At 45.9% G+C, this 27,614-nt stretch overlaps 1 protein-coding gene across 1 annotated transcript in view; it reads left to right on the forward strand.

The window, feature by feature from the left end:
- The first annotated feature begins 344 nt into the window (after window positions 1-344).
- The window catches only part of calcr (calcitonin receptor), a 444,237-nt gene continuing 416,967 nt past the window's right edge, over window positions 345-27,614 (forward strand). Inside the window, 1 exon segment of the mRNA XM_038797577.1 lies at window positions 345-1,034. The gene's annotated coding sequence lies outside the window, so the exon portion shown is untranslated.

Raw genomic sequence — 27,614 nt, forward strand, 5'->3', positions numbered from 1 at the left:
GTCTGTGAAACATCCAGGGGGAATGGTGCCACGTTTAAATATCGCCAGGAACAAAATTAGGGCAGGATTGAAATATGTCTGGCCCTGATTTATACTGAATACACTTGTTTAAAATATGGCTTATATATTCACTAAAAACACATGTTTGGGTCCTGGTACTGATCGCTCCATTGAAGTCGAACTTTCTGAAACATACAACACTTGGTAACCATTGGAGTCTGCGACATCCATGAAGGGAGAGGATTTGCAGCGCACTCTTCCAGATAATCTATAAAGGCTCGATTAAGTTCTTCAAACTGCCCTAAGCTTCTCAATTGCACCGAATCTAAACCCGTGTCCCGAATAGCTAAACACCGACGCGATTCTTCGCCATCCTTTGAAAGTATTCGTGTAATTGGGTTCACATTTACAGATCAGCACGATTGTATTATGCGGATCCCAGCACTTGCAGCTCAGGAATGAAAATCTATATATTGGGCTCCAGTTTCCTTTCGAACAGCTCTGCATCGTTACTGGCTTAGCGGCCATTGCCAGAAAGCGGGAATTTCTCCAGGAGCAGTACTGGAGCCGGGCAGCAGCTGATGACAAGAGGAACCCCCCCCCCCCCCCATGTGAATGTAAAAGTGTTCCAGTTCTGGCTGGCGGGCTGGTGGGTGAGCGGATTGCAGTCAGACTGGGGAGAGGATCAGCCACATTCTGCAAGGAGCCGGGGGAAGCTCCAGTCACAGATCAGCCTCTTCACAGAGCGGGGCACCCAATTGGATGGAAGGTGGCGACCCTGAAACGAGAGGAAAGAGCATGAGGGGGAAGTAGCTAATATCGCTAATGCGATTGGAATTACAGGAATCACGGAACACCGACTTGCAGCCACCCCTTCTTATTCATTCCGCGAGGGAACATTCACATCATTTGGGATTTCTACCTCTGTGGGGAGAAGAAGGAGCGAGAGAAAGATGCAATCTCAATCATATAGCTTTCATTCCATTTGAAGAGCTGTCACAACTCGGAGCATCTTCACAGCAAGGATCCAATAGGTATTGAATCTCCGTTTCTTAAAAGTTTCTTCTTGTAATGATGTAAAGTGTTAATCAGTTGGGGGGGGGGGGGGGCAGGCACAGGCACAGAGGGAGATTCTGCTCAGTCCCGGTGAGATCGCGGTGCTTTCTGAGGTTTCTTTTCTCGAATGGGGCAGTGAGAGTGAAGCTGGAGTGGATTCGGGCCACACTGGTCGCTACAGCAGAGGATTGCCACGGGTTTTCTATACACTGGGGGGGAAACTCGGACCAGATCAGAAAACGAGTAAAAAGAAATAGCTGCTGTCTTTCAGGCAGGACAGGCAGAAATATAGCAGCGAGCAATGAAACTCGGGCAGTTACTGAAAGAGGTCAGTCAGTATCTGAGCGCACTGTGTACACTGCTGTCCTGCTCAAACCCGCAGATTCCCAACTCCTCCTGACCCAATACAAGCGGCTATTGAATTCGTTCACACCACATCTGAAGTGGGAGCCCTGTGCGTTTTGCCTGTGTGCAGGATGTCTGAACACTTTATCATCGGGAAGCAAATATGTACAATCACGGGGAGCAATGTGTGCCAGAAGTTTTCCTCCAGAAAAACAGAATGTCTGAACTGCATTTTTCTCCCAATAATACTTGTTACGATAACGAAATGTCCCCATTCATTGGCAGCCTGTGCCCCCCTTTAGATAGCATGCTCTTTATAAAGTCAGCTTTTTTCCAAGGATGTGGTCGAAATGCCGGGGAAGAATAAAAATAAATCTGATGGCGAGGGGACCGAATATTGAAGCCCGCGTTCAAATTGGAAACTTTGTCCATCGCAAAATAGGTTGGAAGTTAAACATGTATTTGCACCTTCCTTTATCTCGTCAAAGTCTGATCTCAGAGTTACACGGTTTGCATTGTAGGTGGGGTGGCAATGGTTTGTGTCTAGTCTGTGAGGACCTTTAGATTGAAAATGGACTCCAAGTGTGGACACTATTTCTACCCGGCAATGAGCTGATATTTGCCCTCTTGGTTTATTTGTCCGACTGATTCTGGATTCAGCGGTAAATCACAACCAAGCATCTGACAGGTTTCCAAACTTGTCCATGAACTTCCGCTGGTGCATATTGGGGAGGGGACGTGATTCCATATTGTAGAGCAAAGTGATTTATTTCCATTTAACCAGGTTGCAAAAACGCAGCAAGAAGCTTTATTTTTAAATCCACCCCAGGTAATTCCGAGTTGTTATAGCGCATGGAGGAAGTAAACTTATATTATTGCTGATATCTGGAGCAGTTCCGCGGACGAACCTTTCCACAGCCTGCCTATCAGGATAATAAGGTTAATTACTGATGCATCAAATTCTGGACGAATAACAAGACAGCTCTGGAAATGCAAACTGCAGATAAGGGGAGCGCTCACAGTGCAGATGGGGGTTTTGTTAACACATATTTCATGATATTGAAGTATGCAAACCACACCTATATTGCATATTAAGAGGCGATGTCTAACTCAACTAAAATTGCAACAGCTCTCGATGATTTCCCCAACATTAATGCAAAGAGAACGTTTGTAAATTAACTGATGCTATTTGCTGAAACTATGCTGCGCGGCCACCTATCTGGGTGCACAATGCCAATCTGAGATGATTAGATTTGCTATAAAGCCAGACGCCCATGCCGGAGGGAAATGAATCGAAGGCCTTCAGCAGTACCAAGCTCTGGGGAAACTGGGCTTTTTAGGTATTTCATGGCTGAATGCAAATATATTTACAAATGTTCACGTTTTATATGCAAAAAACAAACAAACCATGGTCCAAACTAGCGCCGTTCTGGGACTTCATAAAGTCTCAGCAAAGTCAGCCACACTGTTTGTGGCATAAGTTGTTTAATACATTGGAATTCCCCACGATTGTTCGTTTATCTTCATTCACCAGTTTAAAGCTGTGAATTTGATTTTATTGGGTTAATTATCACAGTTCCCGTTATTCTGATTTGGAGCATTGTCCATTTTCGTGATAACTCCTTCCAGAAGTCCACACATACTATGTAAACAATTATATCCTAACATCGAATCTATGTTGGAGATGACCATTGCCTTGTGTGACATGTACACTATTTGTCAGAGGAATTGTGAATGGTACTGTGATTATCAGCAAACATCCCCACTCCTGACCGTCATTTGGAGGGAAGCCCATTGATGGAACAATTGAAGATGGTCAGGCCTAGGCCACTAGCCTGTGGGGCCTCTGCAGTGATGTCCTCGGACTGAGATCATTGACTTCAAACAACCACAACATTTGTCCTTTTGTGCTAGGTTTGCTATTCTAAAGTTTTCTCCGGATTCCCATTGATTCCAGCTTTGCTAGGGCTCCTTGATGCCACTCTCGGTCAAATGCTATCTTGGTGTCAAGGGCAGTCACTCTTATTTCAGCTCTTGTCACATTTTTAGACCAATGCTGTAATGAGGTCAAGAGCTGTGTGATCTTCCTGGAATCCAAACTGAGCGTCAGAGAGTAAGCAAAATTGTTCTGAACGAGTGCCGCTTGATAACATTGTCCATGACACCGGCCAATGCTTTGCTGATGATTGAGACTGATGGAGTGGTAACCGGCTGGGTTGGGTTTGCGCTACTTTTTGTGAAAAGGACATACCTTGGAAATTTTCCACATGGTCAAGTAGATACCAGCATTGTAGCTGCAGCACCAATTCTGGAGTGCAGGTCTACAGTATTCCAGCCAAGATGTTTGTCAGGGCTGGTAGCACTATCGGTATCCAATGCCTTCAGCCATTGCTTGCTATCACATGGAGTGAATCAAATTGGCTGACACTGGTGAGAACTTGTGACTGTTGTACTTTGAAAGAAAGATAAGTTTGGGTTTAAGTTAGGGTTCTGTGATAGATTCAGCAATCGAACCAAGCAGGTCTGAAGTTTCGAAGGAATAGATTGTTAAATTTAGCTGTTTTGGGGATGCCTTCCAATTATTAACATATTCTCAGATGTCCTGTCCTAACATCCAACATATTGGGCTGAATTCTCCAATTTTGAGGCAATGTCTCCACGCTGACGTGGGAACGGTGGCGTTTTACAACCGGACATTTGGTGTAAAACGCCCACCGATCCTCCTTTTGGCTGGGGGCTAGCAGCTGAGCAGCATGGAGCACCCGACTCCAGCTGCCGATATGGCCCGGAGAATTGCTTGGTCCATGGCCGCGCATGCGCACGGTGCTGGCCTGCAGCGGCCGTGCCATGCAATATGGCGCCAGCTGATCGCGGACCCGGCCTGCAAAATAGTACCACCCCCCCCCCTTCGGCTGGATCGTGAGCACCGGACCACCCCCCAACCGTACCCCCAGCCCCTAACAAAGTCCCCCATGCCCACGGATTGGACCTCTCCCAACTGGTGGCGCTGGACTGAGTCCGCAACTGCCATGCCGAATTCCCGACGGATGATAACACACTCGACTGATGCTGTGGGGAACTCATCCGGTCAGGGGTGGAGCATTGGGGGGGCTCAGGCAATGTCCTGAGGCCGTCGGTATGGCGCGCGTTTGGAGGGGGCAGAGCTCTGCAAAAGCGGCGGCGCCCCCGATTTGGTCGGAAACGGGTATTCCGCGGCCAATGGCCGAACGCAGTTGCAGTGTCGGTGACCGGAGAATCCGGCCCGTTGTGTTAGCTAAATGAAGGAATATGATGCTGTCAGGCTGAAAATAACGTTTCATAGTGAGTGATACCAGAAATAACTGAAGAAAATCAACAAATCAGAAAAAATATTGGAATAGCATGACAGGTGGATAGAAATCTGTTGACTTGATGACTTTCAGACCCATATCCTCACTAAAGATGTTTCTTGTGCACTGTCTTCTGAATCTTTTATGTTTCATCTTATTTCTGTGACTGCTTGATCTAGAACCCTTAATGATTGGAAACAGTTTGCAGTGTTTTAGGCTCACCCCTTCTTTGTTTTTGAAAAACTTTTATTACAGGCTAGTTTGCCCTTCAGCCCCACACTCCTGCCTGATTTACGGGCACCCAGTGAGGAGGGGGAGGACAGGGAGGGAAGAGGACCTTCCTATGAACCTGTTCCTAGGCCTGGCCAAACTTGTCATCAGCATGCTCATACAGCGAAAGACGAAGGCAATCATCCGACCTGACTGTCTGCCCCTTTTCTGTGGCTACATTCGCGGCTGGGTGCCCCTGGAGAAAGAGAATTCAGTGTCCACTGGCACCATCGAGGCCTTTCATACCCGGTTGGTGCCGCAGGGTCTGGGGTACTTCAGTGACTCTTTTAATCACATTTTAGTTTGATATTTTAAGTTTCATTTGATCTTTGTTTTGTTTAAGGCCGTATCCCTTTAACGGGCTATTCCTTTTAATTTGTCCCTCAGTTTGTTTAATTTAGTTTAATTGTTTTCCATTAAAAAAGTTGGAAACCGTTAGCTCCTATTTCCCATTTTCCATCCTTTCATAATTTTTAACAATGGTATCATATCACCCTGCAATTAGCATTGTGTTAACAACAATAGCTCAATTTTCAAGTCTTCCTTTGTAATTCTATTTCTTCATCCCACATACTCCAGTGAATCTGCATTCTACTCTCTCGAGCCTCAATATCCTTCCTCATGCGCTGTGACCATTACTGCCCCAAGTACTCTAACTGAGATCTTATTATTCTATGCCTCTTGTGATCGAACCTGGGAAACCATCAGCTTGTATTTAGAGGCCATTAACCTGATTTGCTGCCTTTAATGTTCTGTGAACCTGTACCCCAAAATCTCTCAGTCCTTTTCTAGCGTGGAGTATATTTCCATTCTGAGTATAATAATTGCTGCTCTTATTTTGTCAAATACATCATTTTACATTGCTTTCCATTTGCCATTTAATAGCCGGTACCCCCAATTTATCATTTACCTTTGCAGTTTCTAAAGACTTAATTTTTTTTATTGCAACCATCCAAAAAATTCAACACCAGTCCCTCTATTACAGGCCTGCTGAAGCTTTTTGCGAGGTGGGGGGCTTTAATTTTTTCTCACCCATGGCGCTGATGAGCAGCTTCAGAAAGACGAGGCTTCACACATTAAACATTCAGTATTTTTAAATAGCTGACATATGAAAAGAAACAACTTGCTGAGCTAAGAAAATGTCAAAACAATAAATTGATAATTCAAAAAGGAGTAATAAATAAAGATGATCATTCTTGTGTAGAAGGGTGAAAGTGTGTGTGTCCAGCTCACTCCCAGTCTCGGTACTCATTCACTCACCATCACCAACTGTGTAAATGGGCGATAGTGTGTGGGAGTGAGGGTGAATGCAAACCCTGAGACTGAGAGTGAGCCAGACACACTCACATGTCCCTGCCTCTCAGCCCGCACACACTCACACCTCCCCAACTCACCCCCCCACTCACACACTCACCCTCCCACTCACACACACTCACCCCTCCCACTTACAAACTCACCACTCCCACTTACAAACTCACCTCTCCCACACACACTCACCCTCCCATGCAGCCACTCACCCTCCCATGCACACACTCACCCTCCCACGCACATACTCACCCTCCCACGCACATACTCACCCTCCCACGCACATACTCACCCCTCCCATTCACACACTTAACCTCCCATTCACACACTCACCCCCTCACACACACACACTCGCCCTTCACACACATGTACAAACTCACCTCTCTCTTACACATGCACACATACACACACTCACCCCTCAAACATCACACTCATCCTCCTCTATCTCACACACTCATCCCTCTCACACACAAACTCACCCTCTGTCACACATGCATTCTCACCCCTTTCACACACATACCACACACACTCACCCCTTCAGCCCATTCTCCCACACACACTCACACCTATCTTACACACTCACGTGCTCATTCCTCTGACACATGCAAACACAACTCTCTGTCTCTCACACACAGATACACACTTACCCCTCTCTTTCACACACACACATACACAGCCCTTTTTCCCTCGCACACACACTTACCCCTCTCTCATGCACACACGCACTCATCCCCTCTCCCACACACATAATCTTACCCCTCTCACACACTCCACCTCACACATACACACATTCACCCCTCTCACACACACATACATTCATCCCTTACACACACACGCTCATCCATCTCAAACACACACACATGCACCCTTCTCAGACACACATGCACACACTCAACCCTCACACACTCATCCACGTCTCTCACACATGTACACAAATACATTCTCACCCTTCTCTCTCACACACACACTCATCTCACACACACACACTCAACCCTCACGCACACTCATTCCTCTCACACACACATACACTTACATCTCTCTCACACATGTACACACATTCTCAACCCCCCCTCTCACACACAAACACTCATCTCACACACACACACTTTCTCACACACACACGTTCTCACACACACACACACTCAACCCTCACACCCACTCATCCCTCACACCCTCACACACACTTACATTTACATTCACATCTCTCACACACATGTACACACATACATTCTCATGCCTCTCTCACACACACACGCACACATACAGACTCATCTCTCACACACTCTCTCACACACACACACATATTCACTCGCTCACACATACACTCACCTCTTGTACACACACACATACATTCACCCTTCACACACTCACATACACACTCAGTCCTCACATACGCTCATCCCTCTCTCATACATACTCACCCCTAGAGGGCGGTACGGTGACACAATGGTTAGCACTGTTGCTTACGGCGGTGAGGAGCCGGTTCAAACCTGGCCTCGGGTCACTGCCCGTCTGGAGTTTGCAAATTCTCCTCGTGTCTGCATGGGTTTCACCCCCACAACCCAAAGATGTGCAGGTTGGGTGAATTGGCTAAGCTAAATTGCCTCTTAATTGGAAAAAATAATTGGGTACTCTAAATTTTTTAATAAACCACATACTCACCCCTCTCATGCACACACATACACTCAATCCTCTTGCACACATGCAGGTGCTCTCACCCCACTCATATTCATCCCTCACACACTCACCCCCAAGCAGACACACTCTCTCACACATGCAAACTCACCCCTCACACTCACTCACACTCTCATCCTTCTCTCTTTCCCCCCCTCACAGAGACACACACACTCACCTTTCTTACACACATTCACCCCTCTCTCTTTCTCCTTCATACATACACCTCTCACACACACTCACCTTCACTCTCTCACATGCACTCACTCACCCCTCACACACACACACTCCCATGTCTTACACACACATTCCCCCTCTCTCACACATTCACCTCCCTCTCACACACATTCACCTCTCTCTCTCTCTCACACACACTCACCTTTCTCTCTCACACACACACACATCACCTCTCTCTCACACACAAACATCACTTCCCTCTCACACACACTCACCTCACTCTCACACATGTACACTCACCTCTGTCTCTCACACTTTAAAAAAAATTTAGACTACCCAATTATTTTTTTCCAATTAAGGGGCAATTTAGTGTGGGCAATCCACCTACCTGGCACATTTTTGTGTTGTGGGGGCGAAACCCACGCAAACACGGGGAGAATGTGCAAACTCCACACGGACAGTGGCCCAGAGCCGGTATCGAACCTGGGACCTCGGCGCCTTGAGGCAGCAGGGCTTACAGTGCTGCCCTCTCTCTCTCTCACACACACACATCACCTCCCTCTTGACCACATTCACCTCTCTCTCACACACACATACATTCCCCTCTCTCTCATACACACTCAGCTCTCTCTCATCCACACTCACCCATCTCAAATACAGAAACTCAGGTCTCTCTCTCTATCTCAGATGCACGCTCACCCCTCTCACACACTCCCTCATCTCTCTCACACGCAGACAAACACACTCACCTTTCTCTCACATACACACAAACTCACCTCTCTCTCTCTATCTCACATGCACACTCACCTCTCTCTCTCTCACCCTCTCACACATATACTCACCTTTCTCTCATAAGCACACAGGCCTCTTTCTCACACACAGACTCATGTCTCTCACACGCACCCACTCACCTTCTCTCTCTCACACACATTCACTCACCTTCTCTCTCTCACACACCCACTCACCTTCTCTCTCTCTCACACCCACTCATCTCTCACATGTGCGCACACACTCACCCCCTCACATGCATGCTCACATTTCTCTCTCTCACTCATACACACACACTCACCCCTCTCTCACACAGACTCACATCTCTCTCACACACACTCACCTCTCTCACACACACACACTCATCCCATCACAAACATACTCACCTCTGTCTCTCTCTCTCTCGCAAAACACACACACACACATTCATCCCTCTCAGACAGATTTACAGTTCGCATTACAAGAAAGGCCAGTCCTGTGTTTGGATGGGTAATAACCATAGACATTAGGTCAGACAAGTATCTGATTTGGACGTTCACAGTGAAACTGATGTCAATTATCCATATGGATGGGTGTTCAATGTTCCAGTTCTACAAAGACAAACTGGATCATGATTCAGCAGGTGAAAATCAACCTTTTGCATGGTTCAAGGATACTGGGCTGGATTCTCCATTATTGGGACTATGTCCCCACGCCAGCGTCAAAACGGTAGAGTTTTACTCCTGAAAAACCTGGATCAAAGGAACACGAATTCCCAGCCCTGCAGGGTGCTAGCAGGGACCCAGAGTAAATCTCGTAGCTTTTTCTGCAGATATGGACCCCCGCACTTCCGGCTCTGAGGCTGCGCATGCGCAGGGCAACGGCCTCCAGCGACCGCGCCGTGCCATTGGCTGACTCGGACCGCAGAGCTAGACCCACAAAAGAGACACCCCGATCGGCCGCGCGCCCGACCCTCAATGCCTGTACAGGCATTCCCTGGCCGCCTATAAGGCACCCCCTGGCCTCTAATCCATCCACCCCCGACCAGGGCAGCCGCCACGCGAGTATCCCGGCCAGCTGGAGCACATTAGTTCCACGCCATTGCGACTTCGGCCAGTCGGGGGCAGGAATGTCTGAGCGGGCCTCTGGCAATGGCCCCAGGCAGGTTCCAGGCAGCGCAGCGTATTCCCCGAGTACGCTGCTTTTCGGGGCCCACAGAATCGGTGAACTGGCACCGATCCTGATTTCTTGCATCATGGATTCTCCACCCCTGCGCCGGCCGCGATTTCGGCGTGAAGGTGTAGAGAATCCAGCCTACACACCCACCCTCGCTTACCCACCCACAGCAACAGCCACACCAATACTCACACTCACCGATTCACCCTCACTCACAAAATCAGTGGGGAAGGAGGTGTGAGGCAAGGGGAAGGGAGACCTGGAGCAAGGTTTGAGGCCTGGTATTTGTCCACAGTTGGGTGCACTGCAAGGGTGTGGGAAAGCAATGGGAGTTGGGGAAATGCGGTGTGTTCCAGGGAAGCAGGGAGAGAGCATGGGAAAGTAGCACCAGCTCGAGGAAAAGGGAGAAAGCAGGGGAAATGTGGGGGGAGCTAGGGGATGTGCAGAGAGCCCGGAGAAAGGAGGGAGAAAGCCCAGGGGTAGCGGGTAAAAAGCCCAGCGAAAGTGGGGTGGGAGAGAGAGCTCAGGGGATAAATGAGGAGACAGCTCTGGGGATAAATAGGGAGAGAGCCCAAGGGGGAATCAGGGAGAGAGTCCACGGGGAAGTGGGGAGAGAGCCCAGGGTAGGGGAGGGGGAGAGCCCGGGGAGGGTGGGATGCGGGGAGAGAGAGTACGGAGGGGGGGGGGGGGGATGCAGGGAGAGAGCCCGGGGAGGGTGGGATGTGGGGAGAGAGAGTCTGGGGGAGAGCTCAGGGAGGGTGGGATGTGGGGAGAGAGAGTCCGGGGGAGAGCCCGGGGAGGGTGGGATGTGGGGAGAGAGCGTCCGGGGGAGAGCCCGGGGAGGGTGGGATGTGGGGAGAGAGCGTCCGGGGGAGAGCCCGGGGAGGGTGGGATGTGGGGATAGAGAGTCCGGGGGAGAGCCCGGGGAGGGTGGGATGCGGGGAGAGAATCTGGGAGAGGACAGGGGGAGAGCCCAGGTGAAAACGGGGTGAGCACAGGGGGGATGCAGGGAAAGAGCCCGGGGGGAGCCGGGAGAAACTCGGGGGGTGAGTGGGAGAGCCTGGTTTGAAGCAGAGAGGGAGCCCAGGAGGGAATGTGGGAAGAAATCCCATGGGAAATGGGGAGACAGCCCAGTGGGGAGGGGGGTGGGGGGGGGGGAAGTGGGACAGAGCAGGCCGTGGCACCCCATACCCCACAGTTTTCCTTTCTATCTCCACAAATACACAGCTGCTGGTGTTCTCTGATCCTCAATGATAGCCTGATCCTGCCCTGTGTTTGCTGCTGATAGGCTCACTACTCATCTACAGGCCCCAATCTGAATTTCACAGTGTTTGCTATGCAGAAGAATGAACTCAATTTGTTTTTGGCTTTTGCAATGATTCCATACCCATTTGGGATAAAAGAGTGAAAAGTGAATCGGGGAATTTCACATTTCTTTTCTTGGTAACATGAACTTTAATTTGGGGTTCTGAAGTATTGGAGAGTGCATTTGTATTACGATCTATGATCTTCAGTTTGAGTTTGAAATCTCTGTGTCAGATTGGATAACTAGATTTACCAGCTGCTCTTTACCCTGTTTACACACCCATCTTTAATGTCACTGGGAATTGGAGATTGATGTGAATGCAAAGCATTGCCATTCCAATACTACATTTTTGAAAAAGGTCACCTTTCCACAGCAGCTGCCTGTCCTGCTGCATATTTCCAGTATTTTGTGTTTTAATTGCAGATTTCCAAATACAAAATGTTTGCATTAGGGTGAGAGGAGGCTTGTGTGGAGGATACACATTGATCATAGACCAGTTTGTGCAAATATAATTTTCAGCACGGAAACAAGTTATGAGGTTAAAAATACATTTTCAAAAATATCCGTAAATTCTATATCATGAAAAATTGGGGAACTGAAATTAGGTTTTGTGTATTTGTTTCCAAGGCAAAATCTAAAGCAAGGTGCGAATAGAATTCATGAACAAAAGATCATACTTGAATTAAAATTCTTTTGAAGGCTATAAATAAAGTAGGATTAGAATTTGAGTCTGTGCTTAAATTAACATTATTTCCAGGATTAAAACAATGGCTGATACGCTTAACAGTTTTAGTGGGGTAACTTTCTGGCCAATTCCGGCTTGCACATAAACTCTTTAAGCTTACACAAGTCTGTACAGAGAGAGGGGCTGCATGCTCAGGCAAATGGAAATATGACTTGGGGACTTTGCTTTGATGAAAGGTTTGCACTACCAAAGATTAATATATTTGTTCTCTCCACAGTCGCTGTGTTGAGTGTTTCCACCATTTTGTTTTTGTTTCAGGTTTTCAGTGTCCATGTTTTACTTTTTGTCTCCACTGAGGCATTCCTCATTAGTTTGGTTTGGAGAGACGGAGGGAGGAAATGTTTGTCTGCCCACCGTCTCATTTAGCTTGAAAAACAGGTTGGTAAGCAGCCAAACATCTAAAAATAAATCTACTGCCTACTGGCTGCCTCAGCCAACGTGAATTGATTTTCCTCTAAATTGGTGACTAACACTAAAACCCAAAACAGGCAGGAACCTAGTCAAAATAGGAACCCAACTCAATTATCAGCTGGCAAAGTGCAGAGTGTGAGCCAAGGGCACTCTAATTGGTGGTATTTGATGTGGAGCAGCCTGATCCTCGAATGGTCACTCTGGGTTACTGCAAATATGACATTGCTTGTGGAGGAGGAGAAGTCTGAATCTTCTCGGCCACTGGCAGCCACTCCTTAACATTTGACTTCCTGCTCAACTCTGCAGAGGGCCGATCAGATATTCCATCCTTACCCTGGATGGACAAGTTGTCTGTAAGCATCATTGAGGACTGGCAGCCTGCGCAGCCAATGAAAATCAGCCACAGTCACTAACATTTATCAGGCCTCTAACTATTGCCAATAGGGAGGTGATGATTTTGCTTCATCACTGCCTGCCTGATGTGTGCTACATATTTATATAGCAGACTCGATGGGCTAAGTGGCCTACTTCAACTCCTATGCCTTATGGTTTTACCCTGATGCCAACGCACCTAATTAAAGACAATATATTACAACCCCAATAAGGCAGCTTGTGGAATTTAAATTAAATTAATAAACCTGGAATAAAAAGCTAGTCTCAGTAATGGGGACTATGAGCTGCCACCCATTGTTGTAAAAACCCATCTAGCTCACTGATGTTCTTTCGAGAAGAAAATCCACAATCCTTATTCAGTCTGGCTGACATATGGCTCCAGACCCACATCTTAAGTGCCCCCTGAAATGGCTGAGCAAGCCACTCAGTTCAAAGGCAATGAGGGATGGGCAACAAAAGCTGGGTTTGCCAATGACACCCAGATCCCATGAAAGACTAAATCGAAGTGGTGATTCTCATGCTGTGAATTTTACAATCGCTCCATTTCTTATAGTTTTGTCAAATTATTGCCACTGCACTACATGGACAAACAGCAATTATGCATTTTGAGTGAAAGAATATTGTAAAACTGAAAAGTGATATGGTGTTTTGCACCAATTAATGTATAATGATTATATGTAGCCCAGTTAATGTGGAGTAATTTAACATCTCAATATTCGTTTGCAAGGTGACAATCAGGGCTGGATTTATTGTGTCCCTTTTAAAAATAAATGGGTTTGTACTTGATTTGAAACTGACAAAATGATGCAGATACATTAAAGACTAGTTCTTGGTGAACCATCCATCTTCAATGATGCCACACATAAATGATGGTAAAAGTGCTCTGCACTGATATGGTACAAGGCCTGAAATGGTTCCAGAAAATGCGCTGGTTAAAGTCCGTACTTTTTCTTTTCAAAAAAAAAGAGAAAAATATATCGTTCCGACCGACGCATTTCTCTTTCGTTGGGTATCACAATGGAAGGTTCAGGAGGAGATGAGGTAAAAACAAAGCAGCAACAGCAATGCCAATCCACTCTTAAGAGCAAAGTTGAAGCTTTGAGAAAAGCAGGAGTGGCGATTGCCATTGAGATGGAACTCGAGCTGGACACCACGGTGGACCAAAAAGGGGCGGTGTACCACGGTGGACCAAAAGGGGGCGGTGTGGGCTTGTTCTCGCTGACTGTTCCCAGTGAGCTGTTTCCAGAGGGTGCAATTGATCAGATCTGCCTGATCGTCCAGCTCTTTCACTGCGACGTTTGTGCAGCAAATTTCAGGAACTGCCACGAGTCCGGCAGTTACAGCACTCTGGCTAACTCCAACCATGTACGTATGGGACGTTCATTTGGCGATTCTCCTACTGCAGGGACGCGGGGTGGCGAAGTTTCAATAATATTACCCAGGAAGGTTGTTGGCTTTTAACTGTCGATCTTGCACTCGAATTGGTCACAAAGATAGGAGTAGGAATTAATAAAACATATTGCATTATTTTGCTTTAGCCCAGACTTTGTGCGGTTGGCTTCCACTTGAACCTTGACCCAGTTTCACCGACTGTGATGTTACATTCTTGACTTTTTATTGCCTTTCTAAATTTGGGCTGCCCAGTACCAAATTGCCAATTCCCACTTGCCTTGAGAGTCCTCAAGTGCTTGACTCAGCCATACTGCAGGATCGGTGATATGTTCAGCAATACAATTAGAAAATGCTGTAGGCAGTAGGTCTGCCAGCATCTGTGGAGAGAGAAACAGAATTGACTTTTCCAATCGGTATGACTCTTCTACTGAAATGATCCAGTCAGGGTGGTGTGTAACTTGGAGGGAAACTTGGTGCTGATGGCTTGTCTTTCCAGGTGTTGGAGATTGCAGTTCTGGGAGTTTTGCCCAAGAAGCCTTGACAGCTTGCTGCATTGTATCTAAAATGTAGATAGATAGTGTAGCCATGGGACGCCAAGGAGGGGGGACGAGGAACTGATCAAGTGAATTGCTCTGTTCAGAAAGTTTATTTTGTTGCAGATGCCCCTATCCAGGTATATGGAGAATATCAAACCACACTCCTGACTTCTGCCTTTTATGTGGCAGAAAGGCCTCTTACTTGCTCTCGTAGCTGCAGCATTTATCTAGTTGGGCCATGTTGAGTTTCTGGTCAAATGTGACCCAAGGATGTAGGTGGTGGTGACTTCATGGTGGCAATGCCATTTAATGTAATAGGAGGTGGTTAGGCTGTCACGTAGTAGAGATGGTCATTGCCTAAAACGTGTCTGATGCAAATATTTTATCTGCCACTGAACCATTCAATTAGAACTCACGCTGAGTAATGAGTATCAAACTGCATAAAAATGACAAGTGAGTCCTGGAAAAATGAACTGTGTATGTCACTATGCATTAGGAGATTAACAATAATAACTTTCATATTAGATTAATTGAGTGGAAAGAGCGTTGCCTGCACTGATTTAGACATTCACTTTTAATTATGGGGAAGGAGGAATGTAGCATTAAAATTCATTCAAAACTAAAAATGTAACATGCTTATTTGTACAACATGGACTATTTATTCTGGTTTAGCTATTCCTAAGGTCTGCAGGACCAATACTAATGTCAAAAACCTATGGTATTCTCTGGAAATGCTGTATAGCCTTGACTCCAATCTCAGAGTAACAATCTTCTTTTGAAATTATTTTCACTGGGTGATGTTTAACATTGTATTTCAAATAGGGTTGTGTTGATGAGACAGGAATATGCTGTGATCCTTTGCTCAATGACAATTGCACTAACAGTTCAATTCAGTTTACATTTGACCTTCCATAGTTATGGTGAGAATTGTCAATCTGAATGTTGTGACTATAAATGTGGTTTGGAGTCACTTGGAGAATAATTGCTGTCGCAAAAATAACCTGCAAAATGTATTTTGTGCAAGTGCTCTCTTGGAGATACATGTCATTGATTTTTTTGTCCATCCATCATTCATTCCTCTCCAAAAGACAATTTCTGACTTAGGTATGCTGCTCAGGGCATTGTTTGCCCTTTGTTGACCTATCCAAGCAGTTATTCTGCATGGGGAAACCAAAATGTTGTGTAACAGTTACACCATGTCAAATGTGCTTTTGAAAATTGACATTTTTACCTTTTAAAAAAAGCTCTTTAAAGAACTGGTAAAGCCTCAACATTTCCGGCAATTTACTTTACCCATCGCCTGGAGGAATGACTGAAACTGATGAAAGAGTTGTTATATAGAGTGGAGGATGGGAATGTGAGCAGAATCTTACTGCTAATTGGTTGACTGTGTAGAATGGATGGTAATGAGCTTCTTAACTAAGGGTGGCCAGATGTCACAGATGCCTTGGGAGTTGCTGTGTTGGTGGATCCCACTGACACATCTTGTATGCCAGTGCACAATGGATGGGTGGATGGAGTAATTCTAGAGTTGAACCATGGATTTGGCAGTTATTAAGTTGAGGGTGTTTGATGAGAACTGACTAGTCCCATTCATTTGTATTTGAAACAGATTTGATGTTTCTTGGATTGGATTGGATTTGTTTATTGTCACGTGTACTGAGGTACAGTGAAAAGTATTTTTCTGTGAGCAGCTCAACAAATCTTTAAGTATATGGAATGTACAGGAAATAAAAGAAAATACATAATAGGGGAACAGAAGGTACACAATGTAACTACATAGGCACCGGCATTGGATGAAGCATACAGGGTGTAGTGTTAATGAGGTCAGTCCATAAGAGAGTCATTTAGGAGTCTGGTAACTGCAGGGAAGAAGCTGTTTTTGAGTCTGTTCGTGCGTGTTCTCAGACTTCTGTATCCCCAGCCCGATGGAAGAAGTTGGAAGAGTGAATAAGGCAGGTGTGAGGGGTCTTTGATTCTGCTGCCCGCTTTTCCCAGGCAGCGGGAGGTGTAGATGGAATCAATGGATGGGAGGCAGGTTCTTGTGATGGACTGGGCTGTGTTCATGACTCTCAAGTTTCTTGCGGTCCTGGGCCGAGCAGTTGCCATACCAGGCTGTGATGCAGCCCAATAAGATCCTTTCTATGGTGCATCTGTAAAAGTTGGTAAGAGTTAATGTGTACATACCGAATTTCCTTAGTTTCCTGAGGAAGTATAGGCGCTGTTGTGCTTTCTTGGTGGTAGCGTCGACGCTGGTGGACCAGGACAGATTTTGGTGATGTGCACCCCGAGGAGTTTGAAACTACTAACCATCTGCACCTCGGCCCCGTTGATGCTGACAGGAGTGTGTACAGTACTTTGCTTCCTGAAGTCAATGACCAGCTCTTTAGTTTTGCTGGCATTGAGGGAGAGATTGTTGTCACTGCACCACTCCACTAGGTTCTCTATCTCCCTCCTGTATTCTGACTCGGCGTTATTTGAGATCCGGCCACTATGGGCGTATCGTCAGCAAACTTGTAGATGGAGTTGGAACCACGTTTTGCCACGCAGTCGCGTGCGTATAGGGGGCTAAGTACGCAGCCTTGTGGGGCCCCGGTATTGAGGACTGTTGTGGAGGAGGTGGTTGTTGTTTATTCGTACTGATTATGGTCTGTGGGTCAGAAAGTCGAGGATCCTGTTGCAGAGTGAGGAGCCAAGTCCAAGCTTTAATGTGAGCTTGGCTGGGATTATAGTATTAAAGGCGGAGCTGTAGTCAATAAATAGGAATCTAATGTAGGCGTCCTTGTTGTCGAGATGCTCTGGGGATGAGTGTAGGGCCAGGCAAATGTCGTCTGCTGTGGACCGGTTGCGGCGGTATGTGAAGCGTAGTGGAGCAAGGCGTTCTGGGAGTATGGAGGTGATGTGCTTCATGACCAATCTCTCGAAGCACTTCATTACGACTGAAGTCAGGGCCACTGCACGGTAGTCATTGAGGCACGTTGCCTGGATCATCTTTGGTCTTCTTGAAGCAGGTGGGGACCTTGGAGTGGAGTAGGGACAGGTTAAAGATGTCCGCGAACACCTCTGCCAGCTGGTCTGCGCAGGCTCTGAGTGCATGATCGGGGATCCCGTCCAGGCCCGTCGCCTTCCGAGGGTTCACTTTCAGGAAGGCCGATCTGACTTCAGAACCTGTGACGGTGGGTATGGGTGAGTTATGGGCTGCTGGGGCACACGACAGCGGATTGTTGGTTTCCTGCTCGAACCGAGCATAGAATGCATTGAGTTCATCGGGGAGGGGTGCGCTGCTGCCGGAGATACTGCTCGGCTTCGCTTTGTAGCCCGTTATGTTGTTTAGTCCTTGTCACAACCGCCTAGAGTCTGTCTGTGACTCTAGCTTGGTTTGATATTCTCACGTGGCATCTCGGATGGTTTTGCGGAGGTCGTACCTGGATTTCTTATATAGGTCAGGGACGTCTGACTTGGATGCCTCAGACCTGTCCTTCAGTAAGGAGTCAATCTTGCGATTGAGCCATGGTTTCCGGTTGGGAAACATAAGTACTGCTTCTTTGGCACGCACTCGTCCACACGTTTGCTGATGAAGTCTGTGACGGTGATGGCATACTCATTTAAGTTGGTCGCCAAAAATCGAGAATGTTGACTGCAGTCTGTTTCTTCAATGTAGACAATCTACAATCACATGCTATGCTGTAAATTCCTGGTTTATTGTGAGATGGATTCTTGTCTTTGTGGCTATGAAGGCTGGAGTGGAGCTCCTTGTATCAGGCTTCTATATCTGCTGCAGTCTGTGAGGTGCAACTGGAGTATGGGAAGCTGACTCTGTTTAATTGGAAGTAATTGCAATGGAAAAAGTAGGTGCGTAATAATCTTTATTATTGTTACAAGTAGGCTTACATTAACACTGCAATGAAGTTACTGTGAAAAGCCCCTAGTCGCCACATTCTGGCGCCCATTCGGATACACAGAGGGAGAAATCAGAATGTCAAATTCACCTAACCTGCACATTTTTGGGACTTGCGGGAGGAAACTGGAGCAGCCGGAGGAAACCCACGCAGACACGGGGAGAACACACAGACTCTGCACAGACAGTGACCCAAGGAGGATTTGAACTTGAACTCTGGTGCTGTGAAGCAACAGTGGTAACCACTGTGCTACCGTGCCACCCTACTGTGCTATAATCTTTTGTGAAGGGAACTGATTGAGTTGAAGTGTAGACTTAGTTGTATTATTTAGTGATGCTATTATAGTATTTTGGTCAATAGTATAGTTTGAATATTAATTTTACTATAAAGATGGAACAACTTTCCATATTATATCCTAATGGGCTGATCGCTAAGTCTCATAATGATGCACCATTAGATCAGGTTTAGCGCAAATCCACTCACACTAAAGAACTGCTGATCTTTCCATCACTCCTCCACTTCAAATCTGATTCCAACACCCTCATTAGAAGAGTCTATTCCATCAGTGACAAGAAACATCTACAGCAGGAACTTTGCCATATTAAATATGTTACTGCTCTCTCCATGAAACCCTTCAAACAATATTTGTTGGAAGGGCAATTTACCCTGGTTTGCATCACAGCTGATTAAACCTGCACGAACCCAATGCCAATGTACATACATTAATTTTCAAATAAGGGGTCAAGAGTGAGAACTGCTGCATCTTTGACCTTGCCTAGCCCAGGAACATGGAAGTCAATGACAATTCCCCCATTGATAAGATGGCTCAGATCTGCTGAATAAGCACAGTTTGAGGATGTGATATAAAATTTTCTGATTTTAATAGCTTCGAACCAAACCAATTGCATTACCAAATATTGTTTGGTAAATTTACCAACTGAGTTACTGGAAGAACCAATGAACTTATATGTGGTCTGCATTATATTTCATTAGATTACAGTAGTTTATGCAGATGAATCTTGGGGAACCCACATCAAATCCCATTCACCCATCACGCTCCTGTGCCTGCTGACTTACATAGGCTCCGGGCGAAGCAATGGCTCAGTTATTCTCACTTCTTCCCTTCCTCCTATAATACATTCTATAAAACGTATCCTTGATCAAGCTTTTGATCATCAGCTTTAACATCTCTTTATTCGGCTCAGTGTTAACTGATGCATGGCAATGTTCTTGTGAACATCTTCGTATCTTTAATGTATTAAAAAAAAGATATTATGTAAATGCAAGTTGTTGTTGTAGTTGAAGGCACATTCCACTTTCTGTATAATTAACAAAAGTACATTTACACTGCAGCACAAACCTCTTGCAGGAGGTGGCCTCATGGCTTAGCTCAGTTGAGTACCAAGGTGTATTTATATACAGATTTAATGTCGGTATGAAGCAATTTTACTTGATACAAAATCTAAGCTTGCATTCTGCATTTGTAGTGTTAAGTATAGAAATGACTCTGGATCAAAGTGAAGAAGAGTGAGATTCCTTCCTCCGGGAAGTCTCATTCTATTTTGTTCTGATATCAACCATGGCCCTGATTTCAGATTTAGGCTGCTATTTAAATTATAGCTGCAGTGTTACTATTAAATGGAATCACTTTTCAATGTTTTGTAAAACAGTATGAAGAATACAGCCAGTTTACGGCTCTATTAGCCATGAGTATATGTGGTAGTGAGTTTGAATGCACCACCTGTATAAAATAATAGATATAGCTACAATATTATAGTTTATAATTAATGATTTATTGAGGGTAGATCATGATTGACTTTAGCATATTTAATTATATAAATATTTTGCTTCATTTATTCATATTTACCAGGAGGTTTGTCTGCAGCAGAAATAAAGCATGAGCTATTATATCAATTGCCCACTCGCCAATTTCCTTTTACAATCCTGCCAAAGTTGAAGGTTGTATCCTTATCCTTTATTTTTGGTGCTTTGTTTTGTAATACACATAATAGGTATTGTACAAATGTTCAATGGGGAACTGGATCTCTGGCTTTATTTCAATTGTAAAATTATCCTTCATAACTATGTCATCTACCAGGTATCCCTTACCCTGGACTAATATTCTAATTCTACAATTTACCATTCTCTCACTTGTATGGTAAGCTATTAGGAATTTGGGTTTGATGTCGGATGTGTCCGTGGGTTCAACAGCAGCGACCGCTTTGTTAAGTGATTTGAAGGCCTTACCTTGAAGGAAATTGACTTCCACTGTCCTATATCTGCCTGTATAAAGTGTGGCCCAGGGGACTGTAACAATGGAACTCCCTTGTTATAGAAGTATTTTTGCATATGTATTTCTTCAATTTCTCCAAAGGCAGACCAAACAAATGCTTGATTTGAAAGGTTTATTTTTAATTGAACATATCTACAGAACAATAGAACATAGAACAGTACAGCACAGAACAGGCCCTTCGGCCCTCGATGTTGTGCCGAGCAATGATCACCCTACCTACTCAAACCCATGTATCCACCCTATACCCATGACCCAACCACACCCCCCCCCCCCCCCAACCTTACTTTTGAGGACACTATGGGCAAATTTAGCATGGCCAATCCACCTAACCCGCACATTCTGGGAGGAAACCGGAGCACCCGGAGGAAACCCACGCACACACGGGGAGGACGTGCAGACTCCGCAGTTTATGATTGAATTCATTCATTTCCATCAATACAACACAGCTTTGAATAATAACATAAAAATAATTCATACACTATGCTACTCTACTTTGGCGGATTGTCTAGCTTGACTTGAAGCTGATTTCCCAAATCTCCTCAATTTTATTCTATCTTTCTCACAGCTTATGCTGCGCCCCCCCCAAACCAGTCTTGGTTTTTCTAAATATCTGCCTTGCAATGACCGCTGCTGGGTTCAAATCAATCACTTTGCAGCAGCACTTGGTGTCAATAATCACTTGAGTGCCAAACTATTTTGCATTTGTGGCAATATGTTGGTTCAGGCACAATATCTAAAATTTAATAAAAAAATTTTAGCCCAGCTGTCTAATGAAGTTGTCCTTGAGAGCTAATTTTAGTTGGGCAGCATGGTAGCACAGTGGTTTCACAGCTCCAGCATCCCAGGTTCGATTCACGGCTTGGGCCACTCTGAGTGGAGTCTGCACGTTCTCCCTGTGTCTGCGTTGGCTTCCTTCGCGTGCTCAGGTTTCCTCCCACAGTCCAAAGATGTGCAGGATAGGTGGATTGGCTGTGCTAAATTGCCCTTAGTGTCCAAAAAACGGTTAGGTGGGGTTACGGGGTGGAGGTATGGGCTTAAGTAGGGTGCTCTTTCCAAGGGCCTGTGCAGACTTCATGGGCTGAATGGCCTCCTTCTGTACTGTAAATTCTATAATTCTATGATTCTAGTTCAAAAAGAGCATTTACAATATATATTAAATCAAACCTCCTCCATAGTGGAATGGTTTGAAATCTTCCAAGAGCATATTTTTGAAATTGGGTGAGCCAATTTAATCTGCAGTTTAACATTGAAATTTAAACTGCATATATACTTGCTGAATATCTTGTGCTATAAAGAATGTCTTATTGACACACGATGCGCTCTTCCGGTGACGGCGGGTGGGAGGCAGCCACATGCTCGGGAATAGGAATTTTGGAGGTTTAACACCCGGTGCCGGGGGCAACGAAGGCTGAAAAGGCTGCAAGAAGGCACAGGGAGGAGAAATGTTCAAGTTTGGGAGAAAAACGGCTGTGAAAAAGGGGGTTAATGGATGTCCGCCAGGGAGTGAAGAAGTCAGCGCAGGAACTGTAAGGAAAGCAGAGGCTGGAGCACCAGGGGAAGCCGCATCGCTCACAGCAGAAGAAATGACCAAGGTGATGGCTGTGGAACTTGAAAAACAGTTCACAAAACACATGGAAGCGATGAAGAAGGAGATGAGGGTGGTATTGAAAGTGCTGGTGGAGGAGGCGACTGCCCCGATGAGGGCGTCGGTATCAAGCGCAGCGGCGGAGGTGTGGGAGCAGGGTGAGCACTGAAGGAAGTGGAAGAGGCATTATCGCAGCACAATGATCAACTCACCTCGATGGGGAAGGAATTGCAGAGGGTGATCGAGACCAACAAGGGTCTGCGAGCCAAAATGGAAGACCTGAAAAACAGATCCAGGTGACAGAATCTGAGGATTGTGGGTCTGAAGGGGTGGAAGGCCCGAGACTGACAGAGTATTTTGCCACAATGTTGGCAAAGCTATTGGGGAGGGGGATGATCCCTCCCGTTATGAACTGGATCGGGCTCATCGGTCGTGGAGGTCTATACCAAAGGCAAGTGAGCCGCCAAGAGCAGTAACTCTGTGCCTCCGTAGGTATAGCGTGAAGGAGAAAGTCCTGTGCTGGGCAAAGCAGAAGCGGGTGGGTTAGTGGGCTGGAACTGGTATACGCATATACCGGGACTTTACGATGGAGGTGGCGAGGAGGCGGTCTGCCTTCAGCTGGGTGAAGAAGGCACTGTACATCAGTAAGGTGGAGTGCGGCATAGTATATCCAGCTAAGTTGAGGGTGACCTACAAATCCAAGGACTTTTATTTTATTTTGGGACGGCGGAAGCAGCGGAGGAGTTTGCGAAGGCAGAAGGACTGTGGCTGAATTGAGAAATGGTCGTGTACCGATGTAGCCTCATGTAACTTTACTTTTTTCACTGCGTGTTGATGTATGTACTAAATGTGTCGACGCTGTATATATTTGGGCAAGGGAAGAGATGGGACTTTCATTTGCAATGATAGTTCTTTGGGGCTTGGGTGTGCATGCAGGGGTTGTGTGCTAAAGGAGATTTCTTGGTTTTCCTGGGACCGGGCAAGGGGAAGGAGACCTGGGTGGGGGCCTCCACGCTGGCTGATTTAAGCCGCCAGTGAACGGGAGTCAGGCGGGAGGAGGGGCTGCGGCCATCGGAGCCTGGTAGGACAGATTTTGGTGAGTCTAGCCAGGGTGAAATGTTGGGGGAAGGAACCGAGGTTCGGGGGAGGAATTTACAAGAGGAAGTGCAGAGGAGGAGTCTGGGAGGGGTGTCTACAATTCATGGGTGTCATTCACAGTACTCTTTTTGGGATTGGATGACATCGAATATTAGGGGGAGTGGGGGTTGGGGGTGGACTGTATATGTTAATGGTGACCATAGGCGATTCCTGATTCCTTTTTCCTTTTTTTTTCCACCTTGGGTGGGTTTGTTTTATTTGATGCTTATATTGTCAGGTGGGTCGTTGTTTGGGGGGTGGTGGGAGGATGGGATCGTTGTTGTTGATAAGGGGATTGACATTGTATTCGTTACTGTTTACTGTTTGTTGGTGGGGTGTAAATTCTGAAGAAAATGTGAAAATTGAGAATAAAAATATTTATATAAAAAAAATTGACACACGATGCGCAGCAAAATGGCAGCCTTTGAATTTCTAAGATGGTGTGAAGAAAATGGTACAGCACTGTTGGTGCTGCACATTTGTGATGCTAGAAGAATTGTAACTGGTGTAAAGCCAAGATTTTTAATTAATGTTTATAAAGAATTCAGGCAGTTTTCCAAACTACTTTCAAGTGTCTAATAAGAAAGAGCTGTGACTTCAAACAGGTCTGTCTACCACTATACGTTTCACAGGCAATGAAAGGGAAAAGAAACTTGGGTATACTGTAAATTAGTCTGCCGATTCACTATTGTCCATTTTGCCCCATCATTGAAGACTAGTTATACTCTACATGACTCCAATTGCTGGTTTTGAAAGCAGACCAAGGCAGGCCAGCAGCACGGTTCAATTCCCGTACCAGCCTCCCTGAACATCGCTGCAATGTGGCGACCTAGGGGCTTTTCACAGTAACTTCATTTGAAGCCTACTTGTGACAGTAAGCGATTTTCATTTCATTTCAAAAGCTCACTCAAAAAAGTAATTGTATGTCCATTAGGAAAACAGAAATGCCACACCGTTGCAGTTGCAGATGGGAGCACCATTTGCCAGGTGCAGAGGACATTTTGTTTTGCATTTAACTTGTATCAAGATGCTCTAAGAACTGCTTGATACGGATACTGTACACCAAAAGGACTTGGTTCCTTCCAACGTCATTGATGCACATCAACTTAATGAACAGAAAATTCACAAAAATAACAGAAAAATTCATTCTGAATATAAATTAAACCTAACACCTACTGCACCAAATGTATAAACTACTGAATTTTCTCTGCTGTCCATTTCGAGCTTAAATTCACATTATGTACATTATTTTTTCATTTTATCTTTTCCCTCACCTATATTTAGGTGCTCCAATCTCCAACTTATATTTTATTTCAACAACCCATGGGTTGCAGATATTTATTGAAAACATATTTTTATTCAACTTTTTTTTCACATTTTTTCATTCAGATTTACACCCACCAATAAGCAATTAATGGTAACAAATACAATGTCAGTCCCCTGGCCAACAATTCCTTCCTCCCACCAACCCTCAACATTTTAAATATAAACATCAAACCCTCCCCAACCCCAACCCCCACCCCCCCCCCCCCCCCCCCCCCCCACTAATGTTCGATGTCATCCAATTCTTGAAAGTGCATAATAAACAAAGTCCATGAATTATAGAACCCTTCCACCCTTCCTAACAGATCTCCCGCCACGCCAGGGCATAGGATGGAGAAGCTGACCTCCACCCCAACATGACACTCCTTCGGGCAGTCAATGAGGTGAAGGTTAAAGCATCTGTCTCCGCACCTGTACACACCACCTTCAACTGTATCAGCCCCAACCTCGCACACTAAGCATTCACCCTCCGGAGCACCTCACACCACAACCCCTCCTCCATGCCCTCTCCCAACTCTTCCTCCCATTTTGTCTTAACCCCCTCCGGTGGTGTTGATCTTCTCCCAGAATAGCCCCATAAATCGCCGACATCAGCCTCATCTCCACTCACCCTGTCGTAAGCACCTTCTCCAATAGTGTGGGGCCGGCTCCACCGGGAAGCTCTGTGTCTCCTTAGTGAAATCTTGGACCTGCATACCTAACCATTTCCCCTTGCCCCAACCCATATTTTGCCCCCAGCTCCTCCAGTCCCGCAAACCGGCCATGGTTTGCAGACATGGGACGGGATTCTCCGATCCTGCGGCCAAGTTCTGATGCCGGCGTCAAAAGCGGAGCGAGCCACTCCGGCATCAACGGGCCTCCAGGCCTAGTTATGTACCCCTTCCCAAGGGTCTAGTATGGCACCAGAGTGGTGTCCGCTGCTCCAGCCAGCATGCCACGGCCGGCATGGGTCCACGCATGCGCGCCCCGGTCTGCACGAGTTCACTCATGCACGTGGTTTCCCGTCTCCTCGCCGGCCCCCGGGCAATATGGCGGAGCCCTACAGGGGCACGGTGTGGAGGAACATACGCCCCTCACGGAAATAGCCTGCCCGCCGATCAGTAGGCCCCGATCGTGGGGCAGGCCACCGTGGATACCCCCGCCCCCCCACTAGGACGGCCCTGCAGCTAGAACTCCGAGGTCCCACCGGGTAGGACCATGCGTGACCTACGCCGGCGGGGCTCGGCTGAACTTGGCGGGCACACGCAGACTGGCGCGACGGCCATCCTGCAGGCACCCGGGAATCGGCGCCGGAGAATCGAAGGGCTGGCTCGGAGCGGCGTGGCGAGATTCTCGCGTCTCCCCGGCAATTCTCCGACCCGGCGGGGGATCGGAGGATCCCGGCCATGATTGCATTTATAACTGATTTTGTCAGAATCTGAGTTTAGAATTTCTAGCTGTATTCCAAGTTTTTAAAAAAAATACATTTTACACTTGGTTTTTAAGAACCACTTAAAGTTGGATTGATTTTGAATAGAGATCCTTTGGATATTTATAAAAGGAGTAGCAATTAGGAAAATAAAGAGTATGTCAGTAAGAGCTTTCAAATCAAATTACCCGATAATGCAAAAGGCTAATGGATTAATTTCTTGAATCATATAAGGGTTCCATTCTGTAAAATTCTATATATTGAATTTCTATCATAGTTCTGGATAGTGGTGAGGGGAAAGAAGAGGGTTCCAAAGAATCAAAAGCAAAATAACTTAAAGTACAAAGGTGCCCTGAAGTTACGTAAGGCTTCTCCCAATGTCCAAGTGTAACATTGGCGGGAGACTGGAGGAATGGCTGTTTTCACCCCAAATTATGGTGGCGGCTGAGAAGAACCCTTGACAGAATTTCAGGACTTGAGCTTTTAATTAATAAGAATGATAAGGTCTCAGTCTGGGCAGGATTTGGGATATTTAAAATTATTTAGAAGCTTTCCATGCCAGGGAGGAGAAAGTGTCAGCTAGGCTTCTTGGTTTTGATTGCAATCCAGTGGTTGTGCTGGAATATATATATCAGTTGAAGACATTGAGGTAAACATTCAGCTAGAAATTTCCCAATTATCCATAATAATATCAGCAGAAGATTTCTAGAAATCCTGGAGAGACAACATTAACAACCTTTTTAAAAAATCTTCCAGGGTTTCTCCTGATCTTCTGCTGAAGTTAGGGTAGAAGTTCGCGAGATGCCTCATGGAATTCCGGGCAAAGATCCGGTGATATCCTGTGTTGTTAAATAGCCTTCTGCTATTTATTGAGGACTGCTGGGCCCCATGGAGACTCTCCCAGCAAAATAAGATGAGTTCAAGGGAGAAGATAAATTTGGGAGAACTTTTTGAGGGGAATAAAATACATAGTAAAGAACAAGCAAGATAAGGAGTACAGAAAGAAAAAGAAATTGTCAGGGAAGAATAAATAAGAAAGCAACTTCTAATTACCTAATTTAAAAAGTATGCATAAACAGATTGCTTATCAGGTAAATCATGGGATTT

This window comes from Scyliorhinus canicula, chromosome 5 (genome assembly GCF_902713615.1).
Source record: "Scyliorhinus canicula chromosome 5, sScyCan1.1, whole genome shotgun sequence".
Lineage (NCBI taxonomy): Eukaryota > Metazoa > Chordata > Chondrichthyes > Carcharhiniformes > Scyliorhinidae > Scyliorhinus > Scyliorhinus canicula.